Source organism: Acomys minous (assembly GCF_964271855.1).
Source record: "Acomys minous genome assembly, chromosome: 3".
Lineage (NCBI taxonomy): Eukaryota > Metazoa > Chordata > Mammalia > Rodentia > Muridae > Acomys > Acomys minous.
In genome coordinates this window covers 103,517,946-103,534,815 of record NC_140485.1, presented here as the reverse complement: position 1 = coordinate 103,534,815, position 16,870 = coordinate 103,517,946, and the positions used below count along the sequence as shown (strand labels likewise).

Genomic DNA, 16,870 nt, shown 5'->3' with positions numbered 1-16,870 from the left:
TTTACCAGAGCCAGTCATAAAACCATCAGAACACAGATCATCCGAAGTAGAGCGAGCTTGGCAGCTACAACACACAAGTCCACTTTTAATCAGCTCCTGCTATTGACCAGGAGCAAGTGCAGATAAAAAGTACAAAATAAAAATCCATGCTTTATCCAACAGCCAGGTCTGGGAAATGCACAGAGAACTCAGGTATTTGTAAGAGTCTTGTTAGAAAGTTGCCCCTGGAATCGATGATAAAAAATGGATGTCAATGAAAGATGAGCGGCAATGACTAAACAGATATCCAAGAGCAATCATGGAGTGGGTGGCTGAGGAGAAGAGAGAAGGCTGATGGCAGGAGATGACGCAACAACATCCAGGAGTAGACAAGTTTAAACTTCTAGAATGAGAGAACACCGAGAAAGCCTTAATGACTAGGTGGCAGAATAATGCTCAAGGTGGTGAGCAAGTAAGGAGTGGAAAGGAACTCATGGGTGACGTGCTCAAAGGAGAAGGGGTTTGGTCATAGCTCTCACTGAGCTGAAGCCAACAGAACAACAGATCTACCTCAAGAACCAGAGATGGTCAGTCATAGTTGGTTACCCTGGGAGGAGAGTATGAGCAAAGTGTCTTCAGGAAAGAGTCAAGCAGGCAAGACTATGGCCCTGGGCTCTCGGGCTCTGGAGATAAGAGTGAAAGAGCTGCTTTGCAGAGCATGCTGGGAATCAGAGAGAAGGGCAAGAAGACTACCTGTGAGTAAAGAAGCCTTCCAGCATCATAGCCAGGGCCAAGACAAGCAGGGTCAGACTTGGAGAGAAGTGTAGGCTTAGCCCCATGAGGCCAACTGAAAGATGCAGAGCTAGTGACCCCTAGGGGTGAGGAGGCTCAGGCCCTACGCTCTGCAGCTTGTCTTTCAGGAGAAATACCGAGACTTTCCAGAATGATATATCCTCTTTATTTATAGTACTTTAATTGAAAATAAAATGATACCTAGGGCTACCTTTTCCCCTTTCCTTTCACTGTACTGTAGTGCCTGAGATCAAATAATGAAAAGCAAACCACAAAACTAGTGTTAGTAAATCACACAAAATTCTGAGTGAAAAAGACATTTATGGAGCATATCCGGCCCTATGCTTCATGGACATTATTGAAAACTCTCAAGAATTGTATAAGAGCAGTAGTAATTACATTGTTTTGTGTGTGTGTGTGTGTGGATGCTGCCACAGACAGTAGAGGAAGTTAAAGAAGCTACACAGGATGTGCTAATAAATGATGGAGCAAGGTTTTACCCCAGTCAGTATTATTCTAGCTGCTATGCTGGTATTCCTTCCTGCCTTTGAAACATTCTAGATATACAATATAATATCTAAATATCCCAGGGGAAGATTTAGAGACAAGTGTCATGAAAGATGGAAAAAGAAGGGGAAAATGGAAGGCAGAAGCAAGAAAGGAAAAGGACTGGAAGGAAGGAAAGGAGGGAGGGAGGGAGGGAGGGAGGGAGGGAGGGAGGGAAAGGGCAGACATACCTGTGATCTGGTGTACTTGTGCGCACTCCTTAAAGGGCTCTGTGGCCAGCTCGTAATGGAATATGCCACACCTCACGGCTGTCTAAAAGTGCCTACTGGTAAAATAAGGTGATCAGCTGCAGACTTCGAGGTCCTATCAATTAGAAATAACTGCCAGAAGACTTGAATGGTGGAAAATAAAATCCTTACACTGAAAAAGCACTTCAAGGCTGGCAGAACAATTGCTGGAGTTGGGACAGGCTGTACTCCTTAACAAAGCAAAGCAGACCTGTGGGGTTGGGAGGTAGTGGGGGGGGGGGGAAGGGGAAGGGATGGTCCAGAGGTCTCTACCTTTTCTAGCAAAGGAAAGGGGACAGACAGAGGCTAGCCTCCCTGCTGTTCCTGGGGCAGTGTGTTTGCCTAGTGGATTAAATGTGGCCCCCCCCATCAGGCACACCAGGCCTGAGCATAGAACTTGGTGGCCTAGACCCGGATGCTCATAATCTTGACCTGTGTGACTGTTCCACTCTCCACCCACCATCTTGGCCTGGCCTTCTGCTTAGGCAGGTGATGGTGCCACCCGATGCAGGATCAGACACAAATGCTCCCAGGCCCAAGGATCCCCAGGGCAGCAGGAAAAAACTGAAAATTCATGAGACCCATTAGGCATCAGTTCCTAAAGCTGAAGATAGCCTCTACCTGCTTCCACTTTGCATAAGGTTTCCACACACGTGACATTCTGTATATACTTTTTCTTGGGAAGGAGGTGCCTGATTTTTCTAGGGGACTGCAGAAATGGTGACTTAATTTCCAAAACAACTTTGGGAAGCAGACCTCCTGATCACTCAGTTTGATAGATGTGGAAGTGGAGGCCTGAGAAGGAAATAAGTTACTCAGAGCCGAGGTGCGCAAGGAGGCCTGAGCAGATGCAAGCTCTGATGTCTTCCTGCCATCACCCAGGCTGCCTAGGCAGGAACCAGCCCTGTACCTGCTCGTCTGGAATAATGCCCTTGACATTAGGAAGACACCGTCCTCTGTCCAATACTAAGCTTTGCCTCGGGCTGATATGAACAGACTTTTGCTGAGAACTCAGGACAGGAAGAATTCATCCTCAAAGACCAGGGATAAACTTGTAGGTGCCATGGTGGCCGCTGTTTGGGGAATAGGCAACCGGGTCAAGACATAAAAGTATCACTCTATGATCATGAACATTTTTTTACTTAAAAAATAAATAAAAGGTTATGTGTCTTGGTGTTGGAATGTGTACACAAGTGCCGATGCCCCATGACACAGAGGGCAGTGAGTACCCTAGACTTGGACTTACTGAAGGTTGTGAGCCACCTGGAGTAGGTCCTCCGGAAGGGTAGCGAGTGCTCTTAACCGCAGAGCCGACTCTCCAGCCTCTACATTTTAAATCCCTCGTCACCCTGGGATGCCATACAAATCACAGCTCTCTGCTATGTTTCGTATTAGCAAACCTTTCATCTTTCCTCTGCCTCCCTCCCTTCCTCCCTTCCTTCTTCCCTCCCCAAGAGCCCCCGCCACTGCATTTTGGACATTTCTTCACTAAGTAACCCATTGAACACTCTCCTGCCTCAGCGCTGGGGTCCTTTTGGATGGCGGGATTAAAAACATGGAGGACCATGCCAAGCATAGTGCTCTATTCCTTTCTTTACTCTTGGTTTTTTTTGCTTGTTTATTTGTTTTTGTTTTCTTTTAAAATGGAGAAAGATAGTAACAATGCCCTTTGTTGTGTATACCTGTTGTGTTCCAGTAAGAATTCCTTAAATCAACTGCTTGAGCCATGACTGGATAGTGTCGGCCAATGAAGCAAAGGCCATCCCTGCCAAACCTTCAGGGAGGAAGTGAAGAGCAAAGGAGGCATGCCCATTACAATGCAGTGCCAGTCAACCTTGCCAACAGCCAGGTTCTCAGATTCCTGGTCAGGCCAGACCAAGCATTCCTGCTCCTTCCCTCCTTTGTACTGGAGATCGAGATTAAACTCATCACACCCACACCCGCCTCAGCTTCAGACAAAAGACAGAGACCTTGAGCACAGTAGGGAATCCCGTATGTTGAGTGAGTCACTAGTATAACATGCTTATGGGTTGCTCTCAGAGCCAATCCTTTCAAAGTAAAGACTCCATCCATGCAGGGCACGCCTCCCTCTGCACTCACCCAGGCTGTATTTACACTTCTGTGCTCTTTTCTCATTTGCTTGCTCTTATTTGGAAAGACATGCACTAAGGGCACACAGGCTGGTTTTCACGGAAGATTGCTTCTTGTGATGTTTTCCCTTCCCCTTCCCCTTCCCCTCTTCCCGCCCCTCACTCCTTCTCATTCTAGAAGTCCTTTGGAATTAGAAAAACATTCCTTCCTTCCCTGTTATGTGCAAGTACCTCAGAACAGTCTTTAGTTCCTAGATAGCTATTCTTTTTAGAGGCCAGACCTGATTAGCCGAGAAATATGTTTCTCATTTGCATGTGAGCTAACACTCATTCGCATGCACTGCGATTTACATATTGGGGGACTAAAAACTTCACAAGGAAGAGCCCTGTGAGTCTTGGTTCACACAGCAGATGCCCTCCCACACAGCGGATACCCCTCACTCTGGCAAGGCCACAGTGCCCCACTCCCTTCATCTGTATAGGGGGCTCCACAGCACAGATCTCTCCAGCTTCCTGATTTCCGCGCTTAGCCTGCGGGGTGACCTATCCTGGCTTGCAGCATATTTGCAGCCATTCCAGGAGAAGTTCTTGCCCTGCCTGTGAGACTGAGACTATCGCCTGGCCCAGAAATAGCGCTGCTGACCTAAATGATGTCATACATTCGCTCCCGATCAGCCATCCAATTCTACCAATTCTCTGGGCTGTGCTTTTGTGTGACAAAGAATCTAGCTGGCCTTTGTCCGAAGTTCCTGGGAGACTTTCTCCACCCCTGGGAATTCCCGGGCCAAGAGAGAAAGGTCTTGCTATTCACAGTGGGGGCCCCTGGAACACAGGTGAAGGTCTGTGTTAAGGAGGTGACGCCAGGTGGGGGCATCACATAACAGAAACAACAAATGTGATTGGGGGGCCTGGGCTTTGCAGCACGCATCAGCCCAACCCCAGGGAACGAGGAGGACTAGAACCTGAGATCATGGGCCACGGCTGATTCAGTGCCACAAACCTGTAGAGAAAATGGAAATAAACTCAGGACACCAGGGTCCAGGTGAGCCACTTTTCCTGGCGACACTCTGAGGAGTGTTATGCTTTGAGAGACTCATGTGTCCATGAAGACAACAGGACCATAAGGAAACTGCAATAAAAATATATATAATACTTCCCTGAGACTTATAAGTTGTTGTAGGAGACGATGAAAAAAAAGTGAATCTTTACGGTTCCAAATTAAGAGCCATCTGAGCAGCTCCATCTGAAGCTGGTACAGGAAGTGAGAACATTAGGGAGCAGCAGGGTGGGGTTTGGGCCTTCATGTTCAGTGTGATTAGCAATGGTTAATTTTCTTAGTAATGATATCTTTTTCATTGATGGGGCACATACCCCAACAAAACAATAGAGGAGGGAAGGATATGTTTCCTCATGTGAAACCTGACATTTCAGTCCTCCATGGAGAAGCTGTGGTAAAGCAAAGTGCATCCGTCTGTCCACAGCCCCTGCCAGTCTCCCTGGGGTGGCCAGGCACAGAAAAAAGAGGTGGGAGGTGGGCGGTACATGCCTTGATGCTGGCATGTTTTTTGCAAGGTGCTACAGCCTATGCAGGGAAGGTCTTTTCCACTTTGCCAGTCCTCTCTGGAATTATCCTCCTAGACCCACTTGGATGGGGGAAATATCATTAACTCCTTAGGTGCTTCTCAATCCAATCAATGTAACAATCAGGATTAATTGTCACAATGATGTATTCAGTTTAAAATTTCTTAGGGCCTGAAGGGGACCCAGTCAGGATGGATGTGCACCAGTCTGACGTAATGGATGCACACAAGCCTAGTGCTCAGCACTGGCTTACCTTGTTCAGACTCTGTGCCTACAGCTTGATGACTTAGGACAAGGTTGTAAGCTCTCTATGCCTCAGATGCTTCACGTATGAAAAGATGGTAGTAATAACAATGGCTATCTTAACGGGCTGTTGTGAAGAAAATGCGCTGTACACGAGTGTTTGCAAATATTATTTGCTTTATACATGAGTGCAGATGTTTCTAAGAAAATAACCAAGTACTACATGGTAGAAGTATCTTTTATCTCAGCTTTTCTATGGTATCAAATCATACCTCTGAGACATTTAGTCAAAGGCTGGGTTCACTGCATTTTTTTTTTAGAGCATGGGGAAGGGGGGTCAATCAAGAATGCCCACCTGCAGTGGCTTGGGTGAGATGTCCCCCACATTTGGGGCATTTGAGGACTTGGTTTCTAGTTGGTGTCCCTGTTTGGACAGGCTCAGGAGATGTGGCCTTGCTGAATGTTGAATACCACTGGGGACAGGTTTTGACTTAAAGACTCGCACCATTCTGAGTTGAGGTCTCTATTTCCTGCCTGTGGTTGGAGATGTTCTGGTTCCCACGCCTGGTGCCTGATGCTGTAATTCCCTGCCAGGGGGGTGATGGAGTCTTGGGCCTCTGGAATGGTAATCCCCAAATAAACACTTCCATCTCTGAGTTGCCTTGGCCATAGCATTTTATCACAGTAATAGCAAAGACATCAAGCCATCACACGAGTCATTTCTGTGTGACAGTGGACCAGAGCCCTGCATGGAGCATCCGTTCCCTACAGATATACAGGAAGATACACAGACTGACCTCAGATGGGCTCCTGACCACTGGGGTGAGGGTGCAAAGCACAGCTTTCTCTTTAAAGAGGATAGTAGTAGAATCTGAGTGCAATAAAGATGATGATGTCCCAGGAACACAGATTCGGGTTGGCACAAATAACATGGTCCCATACACAAGTGGTTACATGAACTTGTATAGTGACAGTAAAGAAGAAAGACATAAATCAAGGCATTTTCCAAGCACATCGGTGGGAACATCAGACAGGCAGGTAACAGCAGGGCAGAGCACTGAGAGTGGGATGGAAGAACCGAGGGATGAAAGGACCCAGAGGTTTCAGGAACCCCACAAGGAGACCATCAAGGCTGGTAGATCTGAGCCTGGGGTAGGGGGCTGCATAAACTGTTGCACCAGCTAAGGACAATGCATGCAGAGAGCCTAGACCCCCATTCAGATCCAGCCAATTGACAGCTCATTCTCCACAGTTGTGTGGGGGGGGGGAGCAGGGAATGCCTCTGACATGAACTCTGGAGCTTCCGATTAGATCACCTCCCCTTGGTGGGGAGACCATGTGGGCACAACGAGGAAGAGGATGCAGGCTATTAAGATGAGACTTGATAGGCTGTGATCAGATGGTAGAGGAAGAGGGCATGCCTCCCACATAGTTAGAGGTCTAGTGGAGAGAAATATGGCAGAAGAGGGAGGGAAGGTGGGAATGGGAAGATACAAGCAAACAGATAACAATGTAATATGAATAAATTATACTAATAAAAATGTTATCTGATGACAGTCTTAGGGCTTGGGTTGGCAGGAACTAGAGGTCTTTTAAATTCAATATTCCAAAGGTTTCATCTGATAGTTGAAAAGATGTTCAGTCAGATGCACAATTGGGTGATGACAAACTATTAAAGAGACTGAAGAAGCCACGAATAATTTGGTTCTGGATTTGCAACAATCCAATTCTCCACAATTCCAACGGTTTTTTTTTTCAGTCAATTTTCTTTCTAGAATCTTTAACATTGATGTTAAATATGACATTTCTTTCTTTCTTTCTTTCTTTCTTTAGAACTTGAGTTCACAAGGACATTTTCAGTCTAGGGTTCATCCCTCAGCTATCTTGTAACCCAATCTCAATTTACATTTAAAAAAAAAAAGGCATGTAAACTTTTTTTTCATGATCCTGATGGCACACAGCTGTTATCCTAGCACTCGTGGGTGAAGAAAGAAAAAAAAAAAAACCTCAAGGTCCAGTCTGAGGTATAGCAAGACCTTTGTCTGAAAAACAAAACCAACCAATCAACCCCAGGGTCTAGGGATACAGATCAGGGATAGAGCAGTATAACCTCAGGGCTTGGATTCAGTCTTCAGAGCATCAGCAGGAGGAGGGAGAGGAGGAGAGAGGAGGGGAAGAGGAGGAGGGGGGAAGGAAGAAGAGAAGGAAGGGGAAGGGAGAGGGGAAGGAGGAAGGGAGGAGAAGGAGGGGGAGAGGGAGAGGGAGAGGAGGAGGGGAGAGGAGGAGGGGGAGGAGAGGGAGGAAAGGTAGAGAAGGGGGAGGGGAAGGAGGAGGAAGAGGGAAAGAAAGGAGAGAAGGAGAGGGAGAAGGAGAATGAGGGAAGAGGAGGAGGGAGAGGAGGACAGAGAGGAAGACTGCAGAGGGAGAGGAGGAGGGAGGGGAGGAGGGGGAAGAGGAGGCAGTAGGGATGGAGAAGAAGAGATAAAGGAAGGGAAGAGGAAGAGAAAGGGAGAAGAGGGAGAGGAGAAAAAAGAAAGGAGAAGGAAGATTCCGTGGGTGATACTTCATAAGAAACAGCTGTGACGTTCATGTAAAGGGATTCTGAAGGAGGAGGAGGAGGGGAGGGAGGAAGAGGAGGAGGACAGGTAGAGAGAAAGAGCCAGCCTAATGCATACTGTTGCTTGGTTATATTCCCATCCTAATTGATAGTTGTAGCATTTAAATCAATAGCTTTCAAAGCAAACTCTCCCAAGTGACAGCATCAATCACCAACGCAGACACCCTGCGAGGGGGTTCCGCTGTCTTTTAACAAAGCCGCTGTTCATAGACTCTGATTCACGGTTCTAGAAGCACCATGCTCCATGACTGTGTCACACCGTGTGGGGCTGCATTCAGATGTGAAAGCCTGGGTCAGCTCTGTGGTTCTGATTGCCCCACTAGCATCCTGCTGAAATCTCACACATCTCTCCAGGGCATGGCGGGTTGTCTCTTGAGCCTGATTCCCTCCAAGGCCTCCTCCACAAAATGTTCCCAGCAGAAACAAATTTTCCCGCCACTGCTTTGCCCTTGGATCTGTGATAGACCTCTGATGCCACTTAATTGTTCACAAAGCTCTAGGATTATAGGAGAAAGTTATGTCAAATATAAGCCAGTGGTGAGGAACGAAGGGGACCAGGAAGGGGCATGATGGGTAAAATGAGCAGCATTCTCTCCCTCCTCTCTTCTTGCATGCTATTAAGAAAATATATGGAGCTTGATAGATAGCCCAGAGGCCACGAGCTTGCACCCTTGTTCCAGAGGCCTCAAGTTTGCTTTCTAGTATCCATCCTGGGGGGCGGGGTATGCTCAGAGCTACAAGTAACCTCAGCTCCAGGGATCTGACAACCTCTTCTGGTCTCCATAAGCTCCCGAACTCATGTGCATATACCTAAACACTCTCTCTCTCTCTCTCTCTCTCTCTCTCTCACACACACACACACACACACACACACACACACACACACACACACACACAATTTTTAAATAATAAAAATTTTTTAAAAAGTGAATGTTAAGAATTCGATTCCATGCACGTCAATAGCATGCTTTGTCCTGGGCACTGTAAATAAAATTTCACATCATTTTAGTTAAGGACATGACATGGTATGGTCCCTGAGCTATCAAATGGAAACACACTGGGAAGGACTGGGCACCAGGTCTTTCCTGGAAAGCGCTTTGAGGAGGACGCTTAGACACAAAAAGACTAATGTTGAATACAAAGCAAGCCAGGATTCAGAGATGAAGCAAAAAAGTCACCAGGGATTTAAAAGAACAGGAAGCCAAGAGAAGAACTAGGGGGTGTCCCCACTGGGAGCCTTCAACCGTTTTCACTGCTGCACTGTGCAGTGCAGACACTGGGACCTCCACAGAGTGCAGACAGCATGAGCTCTCACACTGGGACCCACCATCCACCACTCCCAGTGAGGTGCCCTTCATTTCAATCACCATGACATTCTGGGCCCAAGTTACCTTAGCTGTGAAAGGATGACAATCGTTTTACGCTGTCTACTTCATGATGTTATTATGAAATTTTAAACTCTGTGTGTGTGTGTGTGTGTGTGTGTGTGTGTGTGTAAAAGCAAGTGTGTGTGCAAGTGTTCGAGCACACACATAAATCCTTTACAACTGGGAAGCAATACCATGAACTCCATTGATCCATCTCTTAAAACTGTGATAACACATAACAGACACTCAGTAAGAATTTATTGAGTGAACTGATGTCCTCTTGTTACCACGTAAGAGCCTAGGTATTGTGAATTTTCTTCTGCTGATGCTGCTTCAAGGAATGGTGCGTGAGAAACAACAGCCACACTAGACTTGTTTTAAGAAAGGAGAAACTATATTTAGAAAGAGAGCTATTTATAATTAGATGGGAAAAGAGTAAGGAATACCTAAGCCACACCTACGCACTTTGTGAGATGAAAATATTTGCTCCATAATAATTACTAGGTAACTGGTAGTTTTCTTGGATGCTTAGTATGCATTTAAATTCCATGTTTTTAGTGGATTGATGCAGATTGTTTAATTGGCATAAAGAATGGCCACCATGGCATTATCAGTCCTTGTAGCTGATGGGAGGAACAAAATATCTCTCTATATGAGATTTGTGATCTGAGTGTATTTTTCCATATAAATAAATCTTCCAGGAAAGAGATCACTCTGTTGTGGTCAGCTCTTGCAATACACTCTGACTTCCAGTTCATGTCAGCTGACATTTAAACAAAAATGACTTCTATCACTCTCTATACACTGGCCGAACAGGAAAAACCAGAGAGAAGTGTACATCCCTGAGACACGAGAGATTGGAAATAACTTTAAAACAAAGCAGAAAGGTTTTAGTTGTCAGACGGAGGAAGCAGAGATGTTTTCAAGGACCAGGAGACTCTCCCAACTGGGCTCTTTACCCCCTGGAGCTGAGATAACATGTGTTATTGGTCCTGCAGTGTGGCCTGGGCACTGAGGAAGTGGGAGTTGGAGAGGCCAGAGAGGCCCCTGGGAAGTGAGATGAGAGACTGTGGGGGAGGGGAAGGGATGTGTGAGTCAGTTTCGGGGTGTGACCTTAACCTGGGGCAGCTGGAAGCAGTTCTGTGGATTTTCTTTTATGTACTTATTATTAAGCTTTACTAAGCATACGAAATAATAGCTTTATGGCATTTTCACACATGTATCTCATTGGAGTTTATTTTTAAAATTGGCTTTTCAAAAGGTCACCACTCACGGGAACTGAGGAGATGGCTCAGTTAGTGAAGTGTTTGCCACACAAGCATGAGGCTCTTCGTTCAGGGCCCAAGCACCCATGCAGAAGCTAGCTGTGCTGGTGCAGCCCCAAGATTCTAGTGCTGGGAAGAAAGAGATAGCAGGTGCCTCAGAACTTTCGACGTGCTAACTCTGCTGAATCAAGAGTCTCTGGGACCAACGAGAGACCGCCTTAAAAACTAACATGAAGAGCGATTGTGGAAGGCATCTGACATTGAACTCTGACTTGCGCACTCACGCACACACACAAGAATCCACATCCATATGAACACACACACAAGCATACACATATACACATGTGCACACACACAACATACCCAAACATGCACACAAACACATGTGCACACACCCAAACATGTCCACATACACATGCCCACACATACACACATGCACACATACACATGTGCACACAGATACACACATGCACACATACATATGAACACACACACCACACACACATACACATATGCACACATACATACACACATGCATATACACACACAGCCGAGAGAGAGAGAGAGAGAGGGAGAGAGAGAGAGAGAGAGAGAGAGAGAGAGAGAGAGAGAGAGAAAGTTTTACTCAAACTACAAAGAGACACCACTAAAACAAGATTTACAGGGAAGAAACCAGGCAACCAAGAGAGAAAAGTTCTTTGATCATAGAGTCATAGAAGAGACAGAAGAACCTCATCAGCAATGCTAGGGGAAGGGCTGACACAATTTCATGACCAATGCTGTTTAGAATGAAAAAGAAAATGAGTTTCCTGCTTGAGCCAGGCCCAAAGTGTCAATTTGGGAGAAAAAAACCAAGCACATTTATGAAATATGCTTTCTGCTATGGTTCTACATTTTCTGTTGTTATCTTGAGACTACAGTTAGGCAGTGCATGAATAACATGGTCTAAAAGCGAGGTGACATCTCATCCTCTTTAGCGCAGTGAAAGTGTCTCAGTGTCAAAGCTGAGAATGAAGAAGACAAGGAGATGAAGTGTGATCCCCGCCAGTCAGTTGACAAGCTTTTGAAACATAATGAAAGCCAGTCCATTGTGTCCTTGAATGCCACACAACAATACCTGGTGACCAGGAGTTGCTCAGTGTGTGTCCAGCGACACCTGAACACTAGAAACTCGGCTGAGACACTGTGGTCATTTATATATAGCCTGGCTTCTTTCAGAAAAGATCTTAGGTGGTTAAAAGAGGCCGTTTGTCTACAAGGACTTGTTTCATGTGTGATTTTTGTTCTTTACAAATCACATTCGCTGTCTTCTATGATGCCTACACAAAAGGAGAAGGGGACAGCTATGCAATACAAAGTTCAAAGGTCAAATTATACTGAAGCTTACCTATTCCTGTGTCCATATTCCCCAATATTTTATTTAATTTTTTTTAATTCAGCCTCAGTCAGAAACTCGCTTGATTGAATTGACAGAGTAAGACTGGAGCAGCAAGCTCAGGATCTATCAGTAATATTACAGTCTTCCATTAATATTGATCTTGCCATGTGTGAAAACGTATAGAAAAACCAAAGACCACGCCTTTCACATGGACCCCAATCTTACATTACTTCTCTGTCTGGGACTTCACACTCTATTAGTGGTGATGAAGGCTCATCAAGGGACCCACCTCAGTTTACAGCAGGAATGTGGAATTGCACACGTGACCTCAGCCAGTCCATCTCCTGCCACTCCGGACTCCTCTATGGCTTTTCTGCTTCACTTCCTCCGTTATCCCCCTAACTGCTTTTTTCCCAACTCCACCTCCGTGTTCACTCTACTTCAGCCTTCCACTAGGAATAATTTCAGCTTCTGTTTGTGTGGCGGTTTGGCTGGAAGCGGCCCCGACAGGCTCATATATTTGAATGCTTAGTCACCAGAGAGTGGAACACTTTGATAGGATTAGAAAGATTAGGAGATGTGGCCTTGTTAGAGAAAATGTGCCACTGGGTACAGGCTTTGAGGTTTGAAAAGCCCATGCCAGGCCCAGTCTCTCTGTGTCTGTGTCTGTGTCTGTGTCTGTGTCTGTGTCTGTCTGTCTGTCTGTCTGTCTGTGTGTCTCCCTCCCCCCCCCCTCTCTCTCTCAGCTACCTCTCCAGCACCACATTCACTTGTGTGCTGCCATGCTCCCTGCCATGATGATAACACACTAACCTCTGAAATAGTTAGCAAGCACCCAAGTAAATGCTCTCTTTTATGGGATTGGACATGGTCAGGGTGTCTCTTCACAGCAATGGAATAGTGACTAGTGTAAGGGACTGTGTCAGCTCAGGACACCCCAAGACCAAGTTCTCAGCACAAAGGAGATTTATTTACCCCATAGAGACAAAGGTCAGGAAATAAGAGACAAAGACAGGAGATAAAGGAAGAAGAAGGAAAAGGGGACAGGGAGAGGAAGAAGGTGTATTTGTCCCTACAGGACAAAGAACTGGATAGAGAGGAGACAGATGTGTCCATAGGAAAATGGAAGTTTATAAAGGTATGAAGGGAAACCCTGTTAGGATGAGGTGTTTAATTTTAATTGGGCATGTTAAGTGGGTGGGCCAAAGGGGGCTTTTGATTGCTGGACTTCAATACTTTGATAGCTGGACCTTGGTAGTTGGCCTCAGGAGGAGGAAGTGGCAAAATAAAGAAATAGATCTTGGGGGCTAGCTTTAGGAATGGAATCTAATGGTTTTAACCAAGGCCGAGGGAATGGAGAAGAGCAAGGCCTGCCAGAGCCGTGTTTGCCATTTTCGGGCTGGCTAGAAGCCTTTCAACTAGGACAATTTGGTGCCCTTAGTTGCCTGTTGTCTATGTCTGCTGTAATTGGAGAACCCCATTAATTACTTTTCTCGTTGCTGTGACCAAACGATAAGAAACAACTCGAAGGAGAAAGGGTTTAGTTCAAGTTATAGCTCAAAAGGACATAGAGAGTGGGGCAGCTGGTCACAGTGCATCTGCAGCCACAAAGCACGGAGGTAGGAATGCTAGTGATTTGCTTATTTTTTCTTTTACATTTACTGTGCAACCTCAGCCACTGGGCGGGTGCCACCCACATTCAGGGTCAGTAAGTTAAACTTCTCTGTAACTCCTACTACAAGATCAAAGAATCTAATCTTCTTAGAAACCAGCATGCATGTGCACACAGACACACATACAAGGAAACACTGACATTACATAACTAAATTAAAACAAATTATTAAATAAATTTTTATTCATGAATGTTTTTCTTGTATATTCCTGTAAGTCAGGTATTGAGGCACCTAAAGGCTTATCTACACCGAGTTTTTCGAGTTTTTCTTCACTGTGATTTAGTTCATGGAACAGAAAGCAGCATATAGGCTTTAAGTGAGAAAAATCAATCCCTCTCAGTTGGTAGTATCACTTAGGAAGATGTAGTAAGTCTTGCCTTGCTGAAGGAAATGTCACATGGGGTGGGCTTGAGAGTTTACCTACACACACACACACCATGTAAGTCCTCACGGCTTCATGCTGCAGGATGAGGGTGTGAGCTTTCCACTTTAGCTGCTGTGTATGACACTTGTTGCGTTGCCACTTTTATGGGGATTCCATATCCCTCTGGAACCATAAGCCAAATTAATTGCTTTTATAAGTTGCATAAAGCACCGTTTTTTATCACAGCAACAGAAAAGGTGCTAAGACACACATATAAGGTTTTTACAACTGGATGAAAATAGTTGATGTAATTAAAGGGATTGTGAAATATAAAAGGGTTACCTTATTTAAATTCATAAGGCTTTTGTCCATATAAGTATGCCAGTGCAAACAAAGTGAGGAGGGACATCTTCAGGCTTGAATAGATTGTTGACATTTGTCAGTTATTTTCCCCAGAATAAACACTCCTGTATAACTGAATGTAAGTGTGTTGGCTAAAGATCTTACCACATCCTTGTCAGACTCCCTCCAGTATGAGTTCTTTCACATCCTCAAGACTACTGTAATATGCAAAGGATTTAACATATTGATTACTTTCACAGGGTTTCTCTCCAGTATGTGTTCTTTTATGTACCCAGAGATGACTGTGTTTTAAAAAGTATTCACCACATTGGTTACATTCATAGCATTTTTCCCTGTATGAATTCTTTTACACCTTTTAAGATGACTGCGTTGTGCAAAGGCTTTACCATGTTGCTTACATTCATATGGTTTCTCTCCAGCATAAGTACTTTTATGACTTTGGAGATAACCTTGCTGTGAAAAGGCTTTACCACATTGGTTATATTCATAGGGTTTCTCTCCAGTATGTGTACGTCTATGACTTAGGAGATGATTGTGGTATGCAAAGACTTTATCACATTTCTTACATTCATAGCATTTCTCTCTGTATATGTTTTTTCATGAATTTGGAGACTACTGTGATATACAAAGTCTTCACCATATTGAATACCTTCAAAGAGTTTCTCTCCCATATGAATTCTTTTATGCCTTAGGGGATGGATGTGATATGCAAAGGCTTTGCCACATAGATTATATTCAGCAGTTTTCTCTCCAGTATGACTTCTCTTATGCCTTCTATGTCTTCTAGAACTTTGACAATGTTCTTAAATATTATGGTCTTCCCAATAGTAGCCTAAAGCAGTGACATTTCTGTAGGTCTCTAGCATCACATCTTTGTAAAGTCTCTTCTGGAAAGGATCCGGCAAAGTCCACTCTTCTTGGGTGAAATTCACAAGCGCATCATGGGAGGTCACTGTATTCATGTTGGGACTTTGGAACTTGTTTGAACTTCTCTCACAGCACCCAGCAGCAACAACCAGAGCACACCACATGGAACCATTTAAGAACCATCTCAGGACTTCAGAACCTGCCTGAGCTCCCTTCACAGCATTCAGCATCAGCGCTCAGAGCACATCACACAGAACCACTCAAGCCTGTTCAGGCACCCAACAGAACACTTTCTATGCAGCACCCTGAAGGATGTTTTAACAAATTTGGTCAGCCCTGTGCCTGTTTAGTATGTGTGAAAGCCTGTGATTTCCTACAAGATTGCATACAAGTCTTTATGAGCCAGAAGGCAATACTTCACCTAGATTATGCCAAACATTCATATTTTATTTCCCATGATTCTTTGCTTGCTCAGCAGGTTCTTATCTTACTTGCCTTCCTATTGTTTGCCAACCATGCCAAGCCATTATCATCTCTAGCCTTTCCCATACACATGTGTCCAGCTGCTGGCTAGTATCTTTTCCCAAATATTTTTTGTTGGCAGCTTTTCTCTGATCATTGAAGCCTCCACTCAAATGCTATCTTTTGGAGAGGTCTTTCTGAATATTTTACATTAAAATTGCATCTCAACACTTTACCTTTGTTTCTAACATAAAAAAAATTACCGAGTAATAAAGTACTGAGTAAAAAACATGATATTGAGCACAGGGATGTATAGGGGCAAGCTTTATACCTTTGGAAATGATATTTGAGATATTTAGGAAGTTTATTTGTTATAGTAGACTGTGTGAATTATTATATATCATTTACCTATTAGGTACTTATGAATTTCCCTATACCCTGATACAGGCTTAGTGAGGATAGGAACCTTGTGTCATATACCACTGCCACCCTACAGCAAATACATGTTGGGCAGATAGAATTCATCTTCACTGGGTAAAATATCAATACTCAGATACTTTATTTCAAGCATCTTGACCAGTTAAACAGGGACCACTATGAGTTTACATACATCAAAAACTTCCAAAATGTGTGACTTTCTTTAAATTTTAAAATATACTAATAATTGCCTGAGAGAGATGCAGCCTTTGCCAAGGTTTTCACAATTATCTTGACATCTTTAAGTTCTAACTTTCCCATTCTCAGACTCACATCAGAATTAGTTCATATCGCTCAAAGGCATCCAGAACCCAGCTATATTTTAAGGCACTCCAACTGATCAATCTGTTTCCAAGACATTAACAGCTGCTGTTTTAATCATTTATGGGACCATTACAGCTTCTTGGCTGTGAGTCAAGAACTGAGGCATTGTTTTGGTTTTTGTGAAATTGGCTCATGAAAAAAGGACTTTCCTTCCAATTTTGCAAAGTCAGATTGGAGGCTGGTGCCTATCCAGAAAACTAGCCTCTAGTCCCCCTAAATCCATGGTGGGGGAGT

At 44.5% G+C, this 16,870-nt stretch overlaps 1 protein-coding gene across 9 annotated transcripts in view; it reads right to left on the bottom strand.

The window, feature by feature from the left end:
- Positions 1-16,870, bottom strand: part of SLC35F1 (solute carrier family 35 member F1) — a 487,869-nt gene that overhangs the window by 200,315 nt on the left and 270,684 nt on the right. Inside the window, exon 1 of one of the 9 annotated variants that reach the window (XM_084777334.1) lies at positions 12,396-12,414. The exons of the other annotated variants lie outside the window; for them this stretch is intronic. The gene's annotated coding sequence lies outside the window, so the exon portion shown is untranslated. Of the gene's footprint in view, positions 1-12,395; positions 12,415-16,870 lie in introns of those variants that run through there. 9 annotated transcript variants of the gene reach the window in all.